The sequence below is a fragment of the Aethalodelphis obliquidens genome, unplaced genomic scaffold, assembly GCF_003676395.1.
Source record: "Aethalodelphis obliquidens isolate GAN/ISIS:26980383/991018 unplaced genomic scaffold, ASM367639v1 scaffold39, whole genome shotgun sequence".
NCBI lineage: Eukaryota > Metazoa > Chordata > Mammalia > Artiodactyla > Delphinidae > Aethalodelphis > Aethalodelphis obliquidens.
The window spans coordinates 3,583,359-3,602,499 of NW_020837983.1; the positions used below are offsets into that span (position 1 = coordinate 3,583,359).

At 33.7% G+C, this 19,141-nt stretch overlaps 1 protein-coding gene across 4 annotated transcripts in view; it reads right to left on the minus strand.

Annotated features, from left to right (window-relative positions):
• TRIQK (triple QxxK/R motif containing) overlaps positions 1-19,141 on the minus strand; it is a 98,988-nt gene that overhangs the window by 69,467 nt on the left and 10,380 nt on the right. For 3 of the 4 annotated variants that reach the window (XM_027131388.1, XM_027131390.1, XM_027131387.1), the window contains one exon: positions 12,537-12,696. The gene's annotated coding sequence lies outside the window, so the exon portion shown is untranslated. Of the gene's footprint in view, positions 1-12,536; positions 12,697-14,760; positions 14,783-19,141 lie in introns of those variants that run through there. The other variant, XM_027131389.1, reaches the window with a different exon arrangement.

The following is a 19,141-nucleotide window of genomic DNA, read 5'->3' on the forward strand; positions in this document are numbered from 1 at the left end:
ACTGCACCACCAGGGAAGCTCTGATCAGGTTTTATTTAAGTTTTTCTAGGCTGGGTCTGGCACAGCCTTCACTCAGATCAGTCCTACTTCTAAGGCATTATAATCTCTAGGGTCCCACTAAATGCCCTACTTGACCATGAAGTCCCTCCATTCTGACTGGCCAAAGCTCTAATCTCCCCACTCTGTGTAAGCTCTCATAATTGTTCAATTTAACACACCCTTCCCATGCTATGCCCAGCCAAATAGAGTTACATACTACACATGTATGGCATAGCACACAATAAAGATGCAAGGGAACCCCTATGTAGATTTCTGAAATGCTCTGACTGCATAGCTCCCTCCAGAACTCTGCCCCACCATATATAGCCCACTCAGCTTCTCCAAACTCCAATCCATATCAGCTAAATTCAGTGAGGTGGCTGGGTTCTGTTTGGGTTCCTCCTCTCTATACCCACAAGCAGGAAATTAATTCCAGGAAGAAATCCAGTGCTCACCGTTTTCCTTCTCTTAGGAATCACAATTCTACTGTCTGTTGTCCAATGTTTAAAATTGTTGAAATATACCAGTTTGTTATTGATAGTTGTTTAAAGCAGGCAAAGTGTGGCCCATATTCCTCCACCATGGCCATAAGATGAAGCTTTCAATTTGTAATTTTATTTCTTACTCTTGGGGGTGAGACATAGATATTTATAACATTGTTATATAACATTTCATTTGATAATGAAATATTTCATTATAAAACAGATAATATGCTTTTCATGTACAATTGACAATGAAAATGTACTTGAATTATACAAACTTAGATTGGTTTGTTTGTTCACTCAATCAACCACAAAATTTAGAGAGCTATTATTTTCTTCATAGTTAGAATTTTCCAAAAGTCAATCAAAATATAGTCCCAGAGATTAATATTTGAGGTTAGTTTGAAAGAAAAAAAAATCTGGGACAAACATGGTAGTTAAAACCACAGAACTTAACTAAAAGACAGACATGTGAATATACCTCAGTTTTTGAATGAGAATGGTAGTATTAAAGCCATGGAACTTACCTTAAATATATAAAAGGAAGGATCTGAGTATAAATAATAGTTTATTTAGTAAAACAGAATCACAGAATCAGAAGAAACCTCAGAGATTAAATACATCTATTTGTTCTTAACCTTTATACCTTGGACAGTCCAACAAGCCTTATCAGAGAACCTGGGTTCAATCCTACCCTGATCCTAATAATAATAACAAAAAATAAATAATAACAAAATCTTTGTATAAGAAGACCATGTAAATGTTAATCTGAATTCTGCTGTTACAGTAATGGTGTGAAAATTAGACAATTGGCTTTTGTAAAGAATATTGACCTGGTTGAATACTCATATTTGAAAGGTAACACATCCACAAGATCAATGCCTTTCGGTATAACTCTAGGACTCAATTAACAATGGATATCCAAAGGAATGATATCTATTGCTTCTCACATTAATTATGCTTGATTATTTCCCCATCTATTAACAAATAAACTATCTAAATTTTGAAAAGACTATCTGATGACCAAGGAGACGATGTTATCTAAAAATTAAACTTCATAAACATTTAGTGAGTTTTAACTGTGACATAGGTACTATTAAAGGCCCATTTACATATTGTAAGGAATCTTTAAAGAAATTGACCAGATGCAATCACTACATGTCATTCTATGTTAGACCCAATTTATGTACTTCCGCAGATTCACTGCCTCCTGGATCTTCAATTACTTACCCAATAGCACCAGCCATGAACCTCAACTAATCTTCAAATACCACTGGCTGACTTGGCTTCCTCTGGGGGTGAAGGTGAAGGTACAGCTTCCAACACTACCTCCACAGCTACAGCAATACCTACACCTAGACCCATAGGAAGCTTGGCTCCTCCTGCCCCTTCCAAATCCCAAGCCCCATAGCACAACAACAATCTGAAAAGTACAGGGATAGTAACAAACCATGAGGTGAGCTTTGACCAGTGAAAAATAAGAGATAGGCAGATGCTGGCAGATAAATTACTTTCTTCTGCTCAACCCAACTAATTGGTTCTATACAGCCGGCCTGGAGAAGTCCCACATGACTACACAAAAGTCTACATTTTCTCTTGCACCTATGGCCAGCTTAGTAACCACCTTGTATTTGTTTTTCCTCCTTATCTAAAGTTTTTCTTTCTTCCATTTTTCACTCACTCTTGTCCCCCTAGTATTGCACTCAAGGTTAAGCTGAGCCTCAGAATCTGTTGTCTGGGGAACGTGTGATAATATATATATAATTCATTACTCTATTTCTGCCCCATCAATTCCTAAATACATTACAGCTTTTTGCAATTAACTGTGTTTTCTCAAAACAGTTTTGAATGTCCAAAAGAGACCCAGAATAACTCTCCCTAGGAATTCATTAGCTGCTTTTTAAAAGTAGAAATCTCAATGTGTGGTCCTATGTCTCACCTGTTCTAAACACAGATAAGAAGAAAACTATGATAATGCAGCAGAGATGTAGGAAGTAAAATGTTAGATGTAAATACAAAAATTTTAAGTGAGCAGAGCAAGAAAGACCTGGTATTAGCTACAAAAATAATGAGGTAATCCTAGAGCACACCGTCGATTAAAAGTTATCCATACACTCATATTGATAAGTAATGACTACATCAAATGTGATTGGTAGAATTCTAAGATGACCTCCCATATGGTTTTCTTTGTAAATCTCTTCCCCTCCTTAAGTGTGGGTGGAATCTGTGAATATGATAAAATATAACTCCTGTGATTATGCTACATTAACAGCAAAGGGGTTTCACATATGAGCATTTTAAATCTTGGTCTAGAGGTCAAAGCCAGAGAAGTCAGAGAAATTCAAAGTCAAAGGAATTCTGGGTATAAGAAATTCTCCATTGATGGAGGGGGCTATGTGGCAAAAAATAAGGCTGACCTGAAATAGATCAGTTAGCTGAGAAGGAAATGAGGACTTCAGTCCTACAACCAGAAGAAACTAAATCCTGCCAAGAACATATAAGAGGTTAAAAGTGGATTCTTTCACAGAGCCTTGAACAGCCTGGTTGGCATTTGATTTCAGGTTTGTAAGACCCTGAGCAGAAAATCCATTCAGGCCATGTTGGACTTCTGACCCACAAAACTGTGAGCTAATAAATGGTTGTTGTTGCAAGACACTAAGTTTATGGTAATTTGTTATGCATCAATAGAAAACTAATACATACCTGGAAATTAATTATCTAATATCTAGTTTATTGAATCAGTTAAACATAGTCATGTTGGTTATTATTAGTAATTATTTTATTTATTGTTTGTTTGTTTTTTGTTTTTATGGCTGTGCCACACAGCTTACAGGATCTTAGTTCCCTAACCAGTGGTCGAACCTGGTCCCCACAGTGAAAACGCCAAGTCCTAACCATTGGACCACCAGGGAATTCCCAGTAATTATTTTTAAAGATAAAAGAATGTGTAGGGCTTCCCTGGTGGTGCAGTGGTTGAGAGTCCGCCTGCCGATGCAGGGGACACGGGTTCGTGCCCTGGTCCGGGAAGATCCCACATGCCGCGGAGTGGCTGGGCCCATGAGCCATGGCCGCTGAGCCTGCGCGTCTGGAGCCTGTGCTCCACAACGGGAGAGGCCACAACAGTGAGAGGCCCACATACTGCAAAAATAAATAAATAAATAATGTGTCACGTTTGTTAGATCCTTCCTAAACTACATTCTGATTAAGAAATTAAAGTGTCATTATATTTAGAATCAATTTTTATTCACTATAAAATGGCATTACTACTCTACAAGTTTTCTCTCTCTCCCACTGGTCAATTTTCAAGTGTTAATTAAATCCTCCTTCACATAAGCTAACATTTTACCTTGGAATCAGGTCCTCTAGAAGGATATTTCAAAAAAAGAGGGTGATTATTGTGAGCAGTTTGCTATTTTCCCCATGAACTAATAGAATAATGATAACTGATGTTCAAAATGAAAGGCTGCAAGCCTGGGAAACACATAAATACTTTCTGAATTAAAATTTCAATTATTTTAATATAGTTTATAAATATATTTTATTTCACTTTTTTTATACACTACTACTTCTATATGACTAAACACAGCATCTCCTTCAGCCATATCATATAATAAAAGAATGTATTTTATTTCTGCCCTAGCTCTTTGTATTTGAACTTATGTGAGATTTAGATGTATAAGGTACTGACTGAAAGAACACCCTTTATTATTTTTATTTATAAATAATTTATTTATTTTATTATATTTATTTATCTTTATTATTTTTATTATTTTCAAAGAATTTGAGAAATATATACTTTAGATCTCCTGGCTAAAGAAGTAGAAAATGAATATAGACAACCCCAGGTCACAGGATCCTTAAATGCTCACTCATACGGTATCCATTGGGAACATGCAGCAATAATAATAAAACCAGGAATAGTAAGGTGAAAGACTTTTGTTTGCAGTTTCATACCTTTTGTAGAATCACTTGCTTTGTTACATGGTGAGAGTACAGAATAATAGAATGCTGGCAGCTTTCACTAAGTGTTTCAAGTCAATTTGTTTATTTTGAGAATTCCATTTAAATTTTTACTAAACCCACATTAGGCAAACACTCATGCAAGGAAAAAATGGCATTTGTACAATGAACTAACATACTAGAGTGAAAAGCATTCCTTACAAAAGATAGGGAGAGAGGTGACACACCAACAAAGAGTTCACATATTCTTCACGTAACATTTTTAACTGTGATTATCATTATAAAGAATAAAGGGAGGTGTGGAATAAACTGAACTGATAAAATCTATTAAAGTTACTCATGTTCTATGTGGTTAAAGAGAGAGATTGATTATTTTATGAATCAAAGATTGAAGTTTAAAGGGTTTATTTAGAAAACAGCCAGAAACTCTCTGGAAATAAACTGTTTACTACTAATAATGGTTGGGGTTTTGTAAATTTAAGCAATATGCTGGTTTTCATGATATTAAATTAAATAGTTTAATTGTGAGTGCTGATAAACACTAAAAACTTTTAAATAAAAGTTTCAGCTTTAATTATTAAAAAGGAAAAATATATGTCTGACATAATCATAATTTGCATAATATTTCATATTCAAGAAGGTAATCTTTATGAAAATAGTGGGGTTTGCTTTAACTTGACAAGCAAGCTGTGTAAGTTATGTCCACTTAAATCAATAATCACATTTATTCACAATAAATCAATATATCTATTGATAAAATATCCTTCTTTATGGAAAATTTTGTACATGTGGGTACATAATAAGAACACATATGAACAAAGATTATGTGTGTGTATAAGCTTAGATATTCATTCTATGTCAACACATGCCCAAAAAGATAGCTCTAAGTATTAAGTTTAGAGTATAAAATATAATTAATTTTCTATTAAATTATAAAAGAAAGTTTCTAAAACATGTTCAGAGAAAAATAGCAGCATTTATAATTGAAAATAGAAACAAAGAATAGAAAATAAGAAAGAAAAACATATCTTACAAAAAATAATATAACTATAAAAAAAGAACAGAAAAAGTTGATTTCCCAGTGAAACATACTCACTCTGGGCAGAAAGAAAATGACTAACATATCAAAATGGACAGTTAGAAAATAGTTTGTTTAATAATAAAGGCTAACTCAGTGAAAATCTACTATACTTCCTAGAATACTTTGATGATAGGAAAAAGATGAGTAAATTATTTCTCAAGTGTGATGTATCTAGGAAATAGATCAGTGAAACAAAAAGAGTAATATCATCACAGCATACAAACAGAAAATTCACATATAGAAGCAAAAAATCACAGTTTACATTGCATTCATGTTTAAAATCAAACATCACTTTTTCACATTCTGAAGATTACCCACCCCCCCCCAAATATGGAAAGAAAAACAAGCCAGGGCTTTAATATAATATTTTTTTCAACCTGGAACAGCTGCAAAAAACAAATCTTGCTGGAGATAAGCTTGGTTATAAATATCAACATTCCCTTTAAATAAGGGAGTCCAGTTTTCATACCATCTGCCTCTTTCTAAAAGGGAAAAAGATATGAAAATCATAAACCAGGGCATTCTCTTTCAAATAAGGCATTTAGAAATGAATATAGTGAAAAGGCTGTGAACTGTTCTGAGTCCCTGCCTTTAAACTTGCCTTGTTTAGTTCAGATCAGAAAATGGGATTTTATGAAAGTAAACAACTCTTAGTGCATGAATAAACTGATGAAGCAATTAATAAAGAAAAATATAGTTTTCCAAATTTTTCACATTATTGGCCATAATCACAATCTCTGGTTGGTCCAAAATTCTCCCTAATGAATCATATTCCTTACTGCTTATTTTTTAACTACATTTGTCACTTTTGTTACCTTTACTTTTTCCAAAACTTTTTTACAGCCTGTTCCAAAGACTTTCATGTTATCTCATTCAGTACAAAAGTCTAGTTCCTAACAGAACTGGACTTTTAATACAGATTATATCCTCTGCAAAAATCTTTCCTATGCCTCTCTCAACACAGTGGTCTTTTCATACTTGAGTTTCGATTTTATCTTAAAACCTTTATTCATCTTTTGCCCTTAATTATTTTTCATTCTTTGTTAATGACCTTGTGATTGAACATTTTAATTTTTCACTGTACCACATCATTACTACTTCAATAATGAAGTTCATAAACTATATCCATTTTTTAACTCCTTAAAGCATACACAAGAAAGAATAGGTGTAAGATGGTCTACCAAGTAGTTACAGAGTGGTATACTAGAGACAGCTACATAAAAGAATATCCAGTATAGTAATACTGAGACCACTTGAGAGAAAATAGAAGAAACATAGAACAGAGAAAATGGCATCCTTTACTTTAACAATATATATAAATGTTTAGTCAATTCCCTGAATTATAGAGGTAGAATTCTGAGAAGCTACTAAAACAAAAGCACCTAGGGAGCTTTGGCATTATTCATTCTCATTCTCATGTTTATTCTTTCCCTTCCTCTTTTTCTCATACACACATAAACATACCCCTATATATTGCAAACAAAAGGATGACGACTGAATCTTTAATCATGGCATCTGCAGTTATTTTGGTGCTAAAATGCACTTAAATGTGTTCTTCATAGGAAAAATATGTCCTAAGACTTTTCACTTTCATTCTGTTTAAGCCATGGAGCACTTAGTTCTGTAATTAAATAAAATAAAGTTATTTTACAAATGACATTTAATTGTTTTCTTGGAATGCTGCATCTTCAGTGTGTAAGGAGGGAGGAAAGGAGAGATTTCTTCAAAGTAATGGTCAATAATATTTAAAATAAATAACCATATTATAGCAATCAATATTCACCTTTTTTATGAACAAGTATATGATCAGTGTTGCAAAAGAAAAGTTATTTTTACCTTAGACCTATCAACTATTACTTTTAAAATGTTAAAAAGTTCTTTTCATATTAAATTTAGTCTATTGCTTATTTTCTGACTTCCCTCCACTAGAATGTAGTACCACAATTGTTTGTACACTAAATAATCTCAAACAATTAGAACACTGTGGACATAGTAGACACTCAGTATATTTTTGAGTAGATATATTTTTCAGAAGACTGTTACATTAACTTAAAACATCCACATTTTATGCTTAATTATTATAAACTTAATTTAAAAATGCTTTGAGTTTTAAAATATTACTATAAGTTCTCTATCTTTTATAAGAATATGAGCCTGATAAAGTATGGGTTAACTCTTCCCTGCTTTAACTCGTTTCCTTTCTGGTTCTGTTACTTTTTAGTTGTTTATGAAGTTAAGCTCATTTATCATTTTTTAAAATCAGTACAGTAAGAATTCCTATCCCATGTGGCTGCTGTAAGCATTAAATTAAATAGCTAGTTCATTTAAAGTACTTGACATGGTGCTTCTCACATAGTAAGTGCTCAATAAATGTTGTTAGTATTATTACATCATTCTGGCTTAATCAGTTACTCATTGTTGAGGCACCATACAGTCCAAATAGGTTTTTTTAGACAAAAAAATAATAACCTGAACTTGATGAGCTCACATTCATTTAAAAAGTCAATGAAATACAAAAAGAAAAGAATGGTCTCATAATATGTACCTTATGTGTAACTTAATTACATATAAATTGTACCCTTTCTGCTATTATTTGGTCTCCTAACTATCTTCTATAATCAGCTAAGTGGTTTCAGCAAAAGTATCTTTGGATAACTTTTAAAATGCCAAATTACATATGCTGTCTTCTTGTTAGTGTGTTGAAAACTTTGAATAAATAGATTATTACTTATATGTTTACAGTATATGTACATAATCAGTATGCAAAAATACTTTCTAAAATGGAAGGCTTCTGAACAACAACAAAAATCTTAAACACTAGTCCCCATTTTTTAAACTAACAACTGAATCTCTTATCTTTGTCAGAAATCTCCAATTATTCTCCATTCTAAGAAAAGAATCTTCTCAGTTCAACACTTCCACGACTTCTTTGATATTCTCTTATCAGGAGTTCAGGAGTTGTAAATTCTTGATGTTATTTCTAAGTCGATATGTCACAATTTCTCTCATATATCCACCACATGCATTGGGCAGGTCGGTATGGTTCTTTCTACTAGAGCAGTAGTCTGACATTAGATAAAACTGGTTCTTTCAATGACCAGACTTGAATTTGCAGTAATAAATTTAGCATCCCAAATATTTAAAATGACCATGGGTCTAACATACAATGGCAAACAAGAAATGCAATTTCAGAATATCTTTAAATTATAGTACATTCCAATGTCTTCCAAAAAACTTTAAGAAAAATATAATAAGTATTCCAATCACTTCTCTATTTTCTTTTTGAAAATTAAGCTTCACTATAACATTATAGTATTTTATTTCAGTCTATCATCAAAAATGATTTTATAAAAGCATTGGATAACTACCTCACTAATTTTAGAAAATTTTCCTCTATTATAAAATGATTGGGTCTTCATTATCACATTAACCAAAATTTGGGAGCAGGGGATAGGTTATATATCATGGGCCCCTCTAATGGAAATAGCATACACAAATTCATTTAAAATGTTTATTTTCAAATTATTGCTGAACGCTAAACAATTTAAAGAAAAACGCAACTGAACTTCCCAAAGCAATTTTTGCTGTAAAATGTGTAATCTGATATTTTACAAGTACAGAACACTACCCAGCAACTTCTCAGCCCCAAGGTGATCCCATCTCCCATTTGACTCAGTAGCCATTCCAGCTTGCAGGGCTCTCCTGAAACCCATCTTCGTTTCAATCTGGGCACATGAGCTTGTTTACCAAATCACAAAGAAAACATAGATCTTTAGGTAATGCCAACTGACTTTGCAAGCTTACTCTCACTCTCTCACACACAGCAACATACACATTTACACACACACTAAACAAAAATCCACATACACATGCTCAGGCACAAACACTGCCAGTGTAAGAAGTATCTTACTTCCTCTGTGTCCTGGAGTCCACCCCATAAACACTTTCCTGCCTTTTTACCTTTTGTTCCCCTCCTTTTCTTTCCTCTGTCATTGTCTTTATCCAGGGTCTCACCAGCATTACTGCATTAGTATCATAATTGGTCTTACTGTCTCCAGTTTTTCCTCCCCTCAAAGCCATCCCCCACACTGATTCCAGAATAATATCTCACATGAAAACTCTAATTCAAAAAGATACCTGCACCCCAATGTTCATAGCAGCACTATTTACAATAGCCAAGACACGGAAGCAACCTAAATGTCCATCGACACATGAATAAAGAAGATGTAGTATACATATACAATGGAATAATACTTAGCCATAAAAAGAATGAAATAATGTCATTTGTAGCAACATGGATGGACCTAGAGATTACCATACTAAGTGAAGCAAGTCAGACAGAGAAAGACAAATATCATAGGATATCACTTACATGTGGAATCTAATAAAAATGATACAAATATGGGATTAACATATACTATACTACTACATATATATACTACTATATATAAAATAAACAACAAGGACCTACTATATAGCACAGGGAACTATATTAATATCTTGTTATAATCTTTAATGGAAAAAATCTGAAAAAGTATATATATATATATATATATATATACACACACACATATATATGTATATATACATATATATATAAAATCACTTTGCTGTACACCTGAAACTAACACAACATTGTAAATTAACTATACTTCAATAAAAACAAAAAAAACAAACAAAAACAGGAATAATCTCTCACAAATTAAATTTAATCAAGAAATTCCTCTGAGGTATATTATATCATTCAATGCTCCCTAAGTCCTTTAGGATAGAGCTCTAATTCCATAGTGTGCTATAATCTAACCCCTGTTTTCCCACTAATCTCTTTATCTGTCTTTATCCCACGCATGCACTATACCCCAACTACTTTTAACTACGTGTAGTTTTCTGAAATGATCATAATATGTAACAGCTTACTGGGTTTGCCCATGCCCTTCCTTTCTCTGAAAATGCTTTCAAATACTTCTTTACGTGGGTATCTTATACTACTTTAAAACAGTAGAAAAGATGGTAGTCATTAATTCTGTTCACATATCTTCCAATTTTCCTATACTCCTTTAAAACAGTAGAAAGGCATGGTAGTCATTAATTCTGTTCACATATCTTCCAATTTTCCTTTCCCTTTGCGTAGAGGCCAGTATTGTACTTCACAGTCCCCCATTTGAAATAAAGCAATTTGCTTTGACCAGTGAAACTCTATATGCCAGGGCATAACTAGCCACTCTTTCTTCTCACTTCTGCAGTGATCATGGAAATACATTCAGATGAAGTCTTCAATGTCTTTGGTCACTGTGAGTCCCTACCAATCCAATTTGGACATGTAGTCTGGGTGAGAAATAAATATTTGTTGTGCTAATATTGGGAGAATGGGATTGACTTGTACACTGCTATATTAAAAATAGATAACCAAAAAGGACCTACTGTATAGTGGAAGGGAACTCTGCTCAGTATTCTGTAATAACCTAAATGGGAAAATAATTTGAAAAAGAATAGATACATGTACATGTATAACTGAAGCACTTTGCTGTACACCTGAAACTAACACAACATTATTAATCAACTATGCTCCAATATAAAATAAAAATTTAAAAAAGAAAGATACTGAGCTTTGGGCTTCTTTGTTCCTACAGCATAACCTAGGCTATTTGAGTGATTCAAAGGGTTACATTTTTCAGGAAGACTTTCATGAGCCCAACACAGTCTGATTAAATGTTGCTTCCCCAAGTAATGATAATGTTCTGTTCATACTGCTGCAATTTCTACCTCCTTCAAAGTGTACTTCTGAGGGCAGGAACTGTGTATTTCATTCCTTATCCTCACCAACTAGCACTGCTCATGGTAAGTCCTTAAAAAATATTTGCTAAATTAAGCATTCATTCATTCACTCATCAAAGGCCAGGGACTACTCTGGTAGCTAGAATAAAATCAGAGCAAACAAAATCCCTTGCCCTCATAGGAATAACTAATATTCTTGCAAATGATAATGACAGTAAGCAAGACAAATAAGTATAAAATACATAGTTTATTAGATAAGATAAATGCTAAGTAGAAAACACAGAGCAGGGATATTTTGGAATGGTGACCACGTAAGACCTCATTTAGAAAGTGACCTTTTAATAACAACCCAAAAGAAAGTAAATAAATTGGTCATGCAGATATCAGGGAGAAAGCAATTCAGTAGAGAAAATAATGGAAAAACCCTGAGATGGGAACACGCCTGTCATGTTCAAATAACAACAAGGGAGACAGTATGGCTAAGCAAGTGAGTAGTTAGGGATGAGATTAGAGAGGTGACAAGGAGCCAGGTCTTGCAGAGACATACAGGCCAGTTTCAAAGCTTTAGCTTTTGTCTTGAGTGAAATGGGGAGCCATTGAAGAGTTCTAATTAGAATGAGGGGTGGAAGAAGAGAGTAGAAGATAGGGTCACAGATATAATGGGGGCCCATTTTCTTCCATTTTATAACATATTTCCTCTCTCCACAAAACATGTGAGACATAGATATACCAATTAATCAAGAAAGATTTAAAATAATGTTGAATAATAGATATTTTATGATGATCTTAATTTGTTCATTACTTACTATGCAGGGACATTGATTTTAACCAATATATAATTATCAACATATAGTTATGTATCAAAGTATCATAGTGTATCAAACATCAAGAGAGATCAAATATTTAATGTGGCAACAAATTCTCATAGACAATAATACTAAATGATTTAACAAATTAATCAGATAAAATTTTATAGTTTTATGGATCTTGCTTCATTTTCTTGGATTTACCCAAAATCATAAAATAAATCCAAGTAAAAACATTTCCCCATTGTAATCCTGCCTCCCATAAAAAAGAACTAATTCCAAACTCAAGTTCATTGCCAAAAACAAACAAATCAAAACAAGAAAAACAAAGTGAAAGAAAACAAACCACAAGTCAAAACACCTTTTGCCAAATGTTAAATCAAATAAACACACCTTGTGCTGTGTCCTTGAGGCTGCCAAGTCTTAACTCTGGAGAGATGTCAAGGAGTAAGATGTTTCCAAAGGCAAGATCTTTACTGAGGAAGCTGCGCTCGCATTCCTGGAAAATTCAACTCCAGATACCAATAATAATACTCTTGGTTGCTTTTTCTTACTGGAATCCAAAACAGAGTTTATGGAAATATTAAATGCATGATCTCCAGTTCCTTAACATCCACAAAATAAAATCACTGTGGTAGCATTTTCCAAGTTGTGGTTTGTGGTTTGCTAACTCTGTTACATGTTCATTCAAATTAAGTTTCTATGGCCATGTATACTTGAAAAACATTGCATACTATTCCCCCTTTACACAAGGTACACTTTCATAAAAAAGCTCTGAGAAGTCCTATAATAGAAAAGCCTATTTAAATTTACTTGACCCAATGTGTCCTAAATTTATTTAAGTAAAGACCCCCTTCCACTGTAATAAACAGTAACACTATTTCTGCAGATCACACTTGAAGAATGGTTCATTGTATAGTGATTATCTGAAAAGTACTAAGAGATGTTTCCACTACATTTTAGACTTAAATATGAATGTAGAGACTAATTTTAATTTATTTTCTGTTATTGCAATTTGTAGAGTTGACCTATAAATATATTTATTCAACCATAATTGTTAAGTACATGTTACTTTCTAAACCAAATGCCAATTAAAAAGCAACAAGGAAAACATTCAAATAATGTATGGTTTATTCATTTTTGTTCAATGAATATTTATTAAATACTTATTACGTGCCAGGCACTGAACTTATCTCTAGCTTTATGCCACAATTGCTCTCACATAGACAAGAGTATCAAATTTAAGTGGTTCCAAACTGCTGTCTAACAATAATAATCAACATAAAATTTAACTCAAAGTATTTGAGAATACAAGTTTTACTAATTGTAATTATATCATTAAAAATAGCTTGCAGAGGTGGCCAAGGTGGTGGAGTAGGAAGACCATGAACTCACCTGGAGTTCAACAGACACACCAAAATTACAACTACTTACAAAGCAATTCTCCATGAGAACAACATGAAGACTAGCATATAGGATTTTTCACAACTAAACATATAAAGAAGGGACCACAAGAAGATGAATAGGAGAGGCAGAGATGTGGTATAGTCAGCACACTTCCTCAGGTTGTCAAACGACAAATGAAAAAATATCAAAATCTTAGAGTTCCTCCCCAAGGAATAAGAGGCCTGAGCCCCACACTAAGCTCCATAGCCTAGGGGTCCTGCACCAGGAAGACAAATCCTCAAATGTCTGGCTTTGAAAACCAGCAAGTCTTATGTTTGGGAGAGCCAGACAGCTATAGGAAACAAACTCTCTGCTCTCAAAGGGCATGTACAAAACTTCACATGTTCTGAATCCCAGCACAGAAGCAGTAGTCTGAGAGGAACCTGGGTCAAACCCACTTGCTGATCTTGGAGAGCCTCCCAGAGAGGCAGGAGGTAACTGGGACTCCCCATGGGGATGGAGAAGCTGGCAACAACCATTTCTGGGAGCTCATTCTACAGCAATACCACCAGCATTGTCAATCCCCATTTTGAAATCCTCCCTCAAGCCATCAGTGGGATAGCAACAGACCCATGCCTCCCTGGACTGTGTGGACAGCCGCCCAGAGACTTGGCCATGCTCTCTAGCAGGCCAGTGCCAGCTCAGTGCCCACATGGACCAGGCAAACAGCCATGCTAGTACTCAGCCCCACACATCAGCAGGCGAGCAGCAGTCCTATTGCCCCCAGGCTGTACAACCAACTGCATGGGGAGCTCATTCCATCCCCTAGCAGGCCTGCAGCTACCACACAACATGTGGCTTCGCAGCCAACCAGGTTGGGGCCAGCCTCACCTACCAGCATGACCATGGTAGTCAGCCCTGCCACAACAGAGGGCACATGCAGCCCATGTATGGGACACCCCTAAGACATATAGTTCTGGTGACCAGAGGGAAACATGCTGCTGGGCTACATAGGATATCTCTTACATAAGGCCACTTCTCCGAGATGAAGAAACATAATTGACTGATCTAACATGTAGAAATAAACACAGAGAACTGGGAAAAATGAGGCAACAGAGAAATATGTCCCAAATGAAGGAACAAGTTGAATCTCAGAAAAAGACCTAAACAAAGGGGAGATAAGTAATCTACCCAATAAAGAGTTCAAGGTAATGATTATAAAGATGCTCACCAAAAACAGAAGGAGAATGGATGAACACAATGAGAAGTTCAACAAAGAGCTAGAAAATATAAAGAAGAAACAGAGCAAAGATTACAATAACTGCAATAAAAAAAATTTACTAGAAGAAATCAATAGTAGATTAGATACAGAGGAACAGATCAGCAATCTGGAAGATAGACTACTGGAAATTACCCAAGCTGAACAGAAAAAAAAAAAAAATTAAAAAATTAGGATAGTCTAACAGATCTCTTGGACAACATCAAGCAAACTGACATTCACATTATAGGAGTCACAGAATAAAGAGAAGAAAGAGCAGATAATTTATTTAAAGAAATAATAGCTGAAAAGTCCCTAACTTGGGGAAGGAAGCAGACATCCAAGTCCAGGAAGCACAGAGATTCCAAAACAAGATGAACACAAGAAGGTTCATGCCAAGACACTTTATAAATAAAATAGCAAAAATTAATGATAACAAAGGATATTAAAAGCAGCAAGTTAAAAGCAACAAGTTATATATAAGGGAACTCCCATAAGGTTATTAAAAGCAGCAAGTTATGTATAAGGGAACTCCCATAAGGCTATCAGCTGACTTTTAGCAGAAACTCTGAAGGCAAGAAGGTAGTGGCACAATACATTTTAAATGATGAAAGGGAAAAACCTACAACTAAAAATACTCTACCTGGCATGGCTTTCATTCGGATTTCATAGAGAGATCAAAAGTTTTACAGACAAGCAAAAGCTAAAAGACTTCAGCACCACCAAACCAGTTCTAAAAGATATATTAAAGGGACTCCTTTAATCAGAAAAGAAAAGGCCACAACTAGAAATATGAAACTTATGAAAGGAAAAAAAAACTCACTGATAAAGGCAAACATACAGTAAGTCAACCACTTATAAAGTAGGAAGATTAAAAGACAAAAGTAGTAAAATCACCTATATCTAAAGTAAATAGTTAAGGGACACAAAAACAAAAATATAATATCAAAAACATTAAACATGGTGATGGGGGAATAAAAATACAAGACGGTTAGAATGCCTTCAAACTTAAGAGATCATCAACTTAAAATAATCACACACATACATACACAATACACATGTGTGTATATATATATATATATATATATATATAGGTTGTTATATATGAACCACAGGGTAACCACAAATCAAAAACCTAAAATAGATACCGACACAAAAAAAGAGAAAGGAATCTAAACATAACACTAAGATAGCCATCAAATCAACAGGGAAGCAAAAGAAGAAAGGAGAAAAAAAAAAACAAACTACAGAAACAACCCCAAAACAATTAACAAAATGACAATAAGTACAATGCATATCAAGAATTACTTTAAATTTAAATGGACTTAATGCTCCAATCAAAAGACATAGAGCAGCTGAATGGATTAAAAAATTAAGATTCATACATATGCTTTCTACAAGAGTCATTACAGTTCTAAAGACACACAGAGACTGAAAGTAAGGAAATGAAAACAAAAGTACTCTATGAAAATTGAAACAAAAAAGACTGAGGTAGCACTGATAGACAAATTGATTTTAAAACAAAAACTGTAATAAGAAACAAAGTATGATATGACATAATGATAATGGGATCAACCCAACAGGAAGATATAACAATTGTAAATATAAATGCACCCAATATGGGAGCACCTAAATAAATAAAGCAAGTATTAACCACTATGAAGGGTGAAACTTACAGTAATACAGTAGTAGAAGACTTTAACACCTCACTTATATTAAAGGACAGATCATTCAGACAGCAAATCAGTAAAAAAAACACTGGCCTTAAATGACACATTAGAGCAGATGAAATTAATAGATACATATAAAATATTCCATCCCCAAACAGTAGAATACACATTTTTTTTCAAGTGCACATGGGTCATTCTCCATAATAGATCACATCCTAGGCCACAAAATAAGTCTTCATAAATTTAAGAAGACTAAAATCATATCAAGCATCTTTTTCCATCAAAACGCTATGAGACTAGAAATCAATTACAAGAAAAAAAAATACTACAGAAAACACAAGCATGGTGGAAGCTAAACAATATGCTACTTAAAAAACCAATCAGTAATAGAGGAAATCAAATGAAGTAAAAAAATACTTGAAAACAAACAAAAATGGAAACACAGCAATCCAAAATCTGTGGGATGCAGAAAAAGTAGTTCTAAGATGGAAGTTGACAGTGATACAAGCCTACCTCAGGAAACAAAAAATCTGAAGGAAACAATCTGGTCTTGCACCTAAAGTGATAGAAAATAAAGATAGAAAATAAAGAAAATCCAAAGTTAGTAGAAGGAAAGAAATAACAAAGATCAGAGCAGACATAAATAAAACAGAGACTTAACAAAAAAAAAAGAGGGAGAGAGAGAAAAGTTCAATAAAACTAAGGGTTGGTTTTTTGAAAAGATCAACGAAATGGATGAACCATTAGACAGACTCATCAAGGAAAACAGAGGGCCCAAATAAATAAAATGAAAAATGAAAAAGGAGATGTTACAACTGACACCACAGAAATACAAAGGCTCATAAGAGATTACTACAACCAATTATGTGCCAACCTAGAAGAAATGAATAAATTTCTAGAAATGTACAATCTCCCAAGACTTGATCAGGAAGAATTTAGAAAATATTGGGTTGGCCAAAAAGTTCGTTTGGGTTTTTCTGTAAGACGTATGGGAAAACATACATCTTTTTCTGCAAGATGGAATGGAAAAACCCGAATGAACTTTTTGGCCAACCGAATATGAAGACCCCAATTACAAGTAATGAAATTCAGTCATTAATAAATAAATTAATATTAATTTACTCAATCATTAATTAACAAATTCAATCAATAATAAAAAAAAAGTATTCTTAACAAAGTCCAGGCCCAGATGGCTTCATAGATGAATTCTACCAAATATTTAAAGAGTTAACATTGATCCTTCTCAAACTATTTGGAAAATTGAAGAGGAAGGAACACTTCCAAACCCATCTTACATGGCTAACATCACCCTGAATACCAAAACCAGAAAAAGAGACCACAAAAAAGAAAATTACAGGCCGACACCACTGATAAACATATATGCAAAAATCCTCAAAAAAATATTAACAAATCAAAAAATACATTAAAAGAATCATACACCATGATCGAGTGGGATTTATCGCAGTGACACAAGATGATTCAATACTCACAAATCAATCAATGTGATACATTACATTATCAAATTTAAAAAAAAATGATCTCAATAGATGTAGAAAAAGCTTTTGACAAAATTCAACATCTGTTTGTGATAAAAACTCTCGACAAAAATGGGTATAGAGGGAATGCACCTCAACATAATAAAGGTCATGTATAACAAACCTATAGCCAACATTATACTCAATGGTGAAAAGCTGAAATCATTTACTCTGAGACCAGGAGCAAGATAAAGATGCCCACTCTTGCCACTTTTATTCAACCTAGTATCAGAAGTCATAGCCACAGCAATGAGAAAAGAAAAAGAAATAAAAGAAATCCAAATTGGAAAGGAGGAAGTAAAACTGTCCCTGTTTACAGATGACATGAACATATATATAAAAATATATATACATATATATAAAATATGTATATACTATATAATTTATATACATATATAAATACATAGAAAATCCTAAAGACACCACCGCAAAACTACTAGAACTCACCAATGAATTCAATAAAGTTAATATACAAAAATTGTTGCATAGCTATACACTACCAATGAACTATCAAAAAAGAGAAATTAAGAAAACAATCCCATTTATAATTGCCTTTAAAAGGATAAAATACCTAGAAATAAATCTAACCAAGGTGGTAAAAGTCCTGTACTCAGAAAACTATAAGGCATTGATGAAAGAAATTGAAGCCACACAAACAATTGAAAAATATACTGTGCTCATGGATTGAAATAATTAATATTGTTGAAATGACCATACTACTCAAGGCAATCAACAGAGTCAATGCAATTCCTATCAAACCCCAAAGGATTCTTTACCAAACTAGAACAAGCAATTCTAAAATTTGTATGGAAAAACAAAAAGACCCAGAATAGTCAAAGCAATCTTGAGAAAGAAGAACAAACCTGGAGGTATCACCCTCCCTGATTTCAAACCACACTACAAACTACAGTAATCAAAACAGTATGATACTGGCACAAAAAAAAGACACACAGATCAATGGAATAGAACAGAGTCCAGAAAGAAATGCACACTTATACGATCAATAAATCTATGACAAAAGAGGTAAAAGAGGTAAGAATACGTAATGGGGAAAAGACAGCCTCTTCAATAAATGGTGTTGGGGAAACTGGATAGCTATATGCAAAAGAATCAAGAGGGTATTATGCTGAGTTAAATAATCAGGTGAAG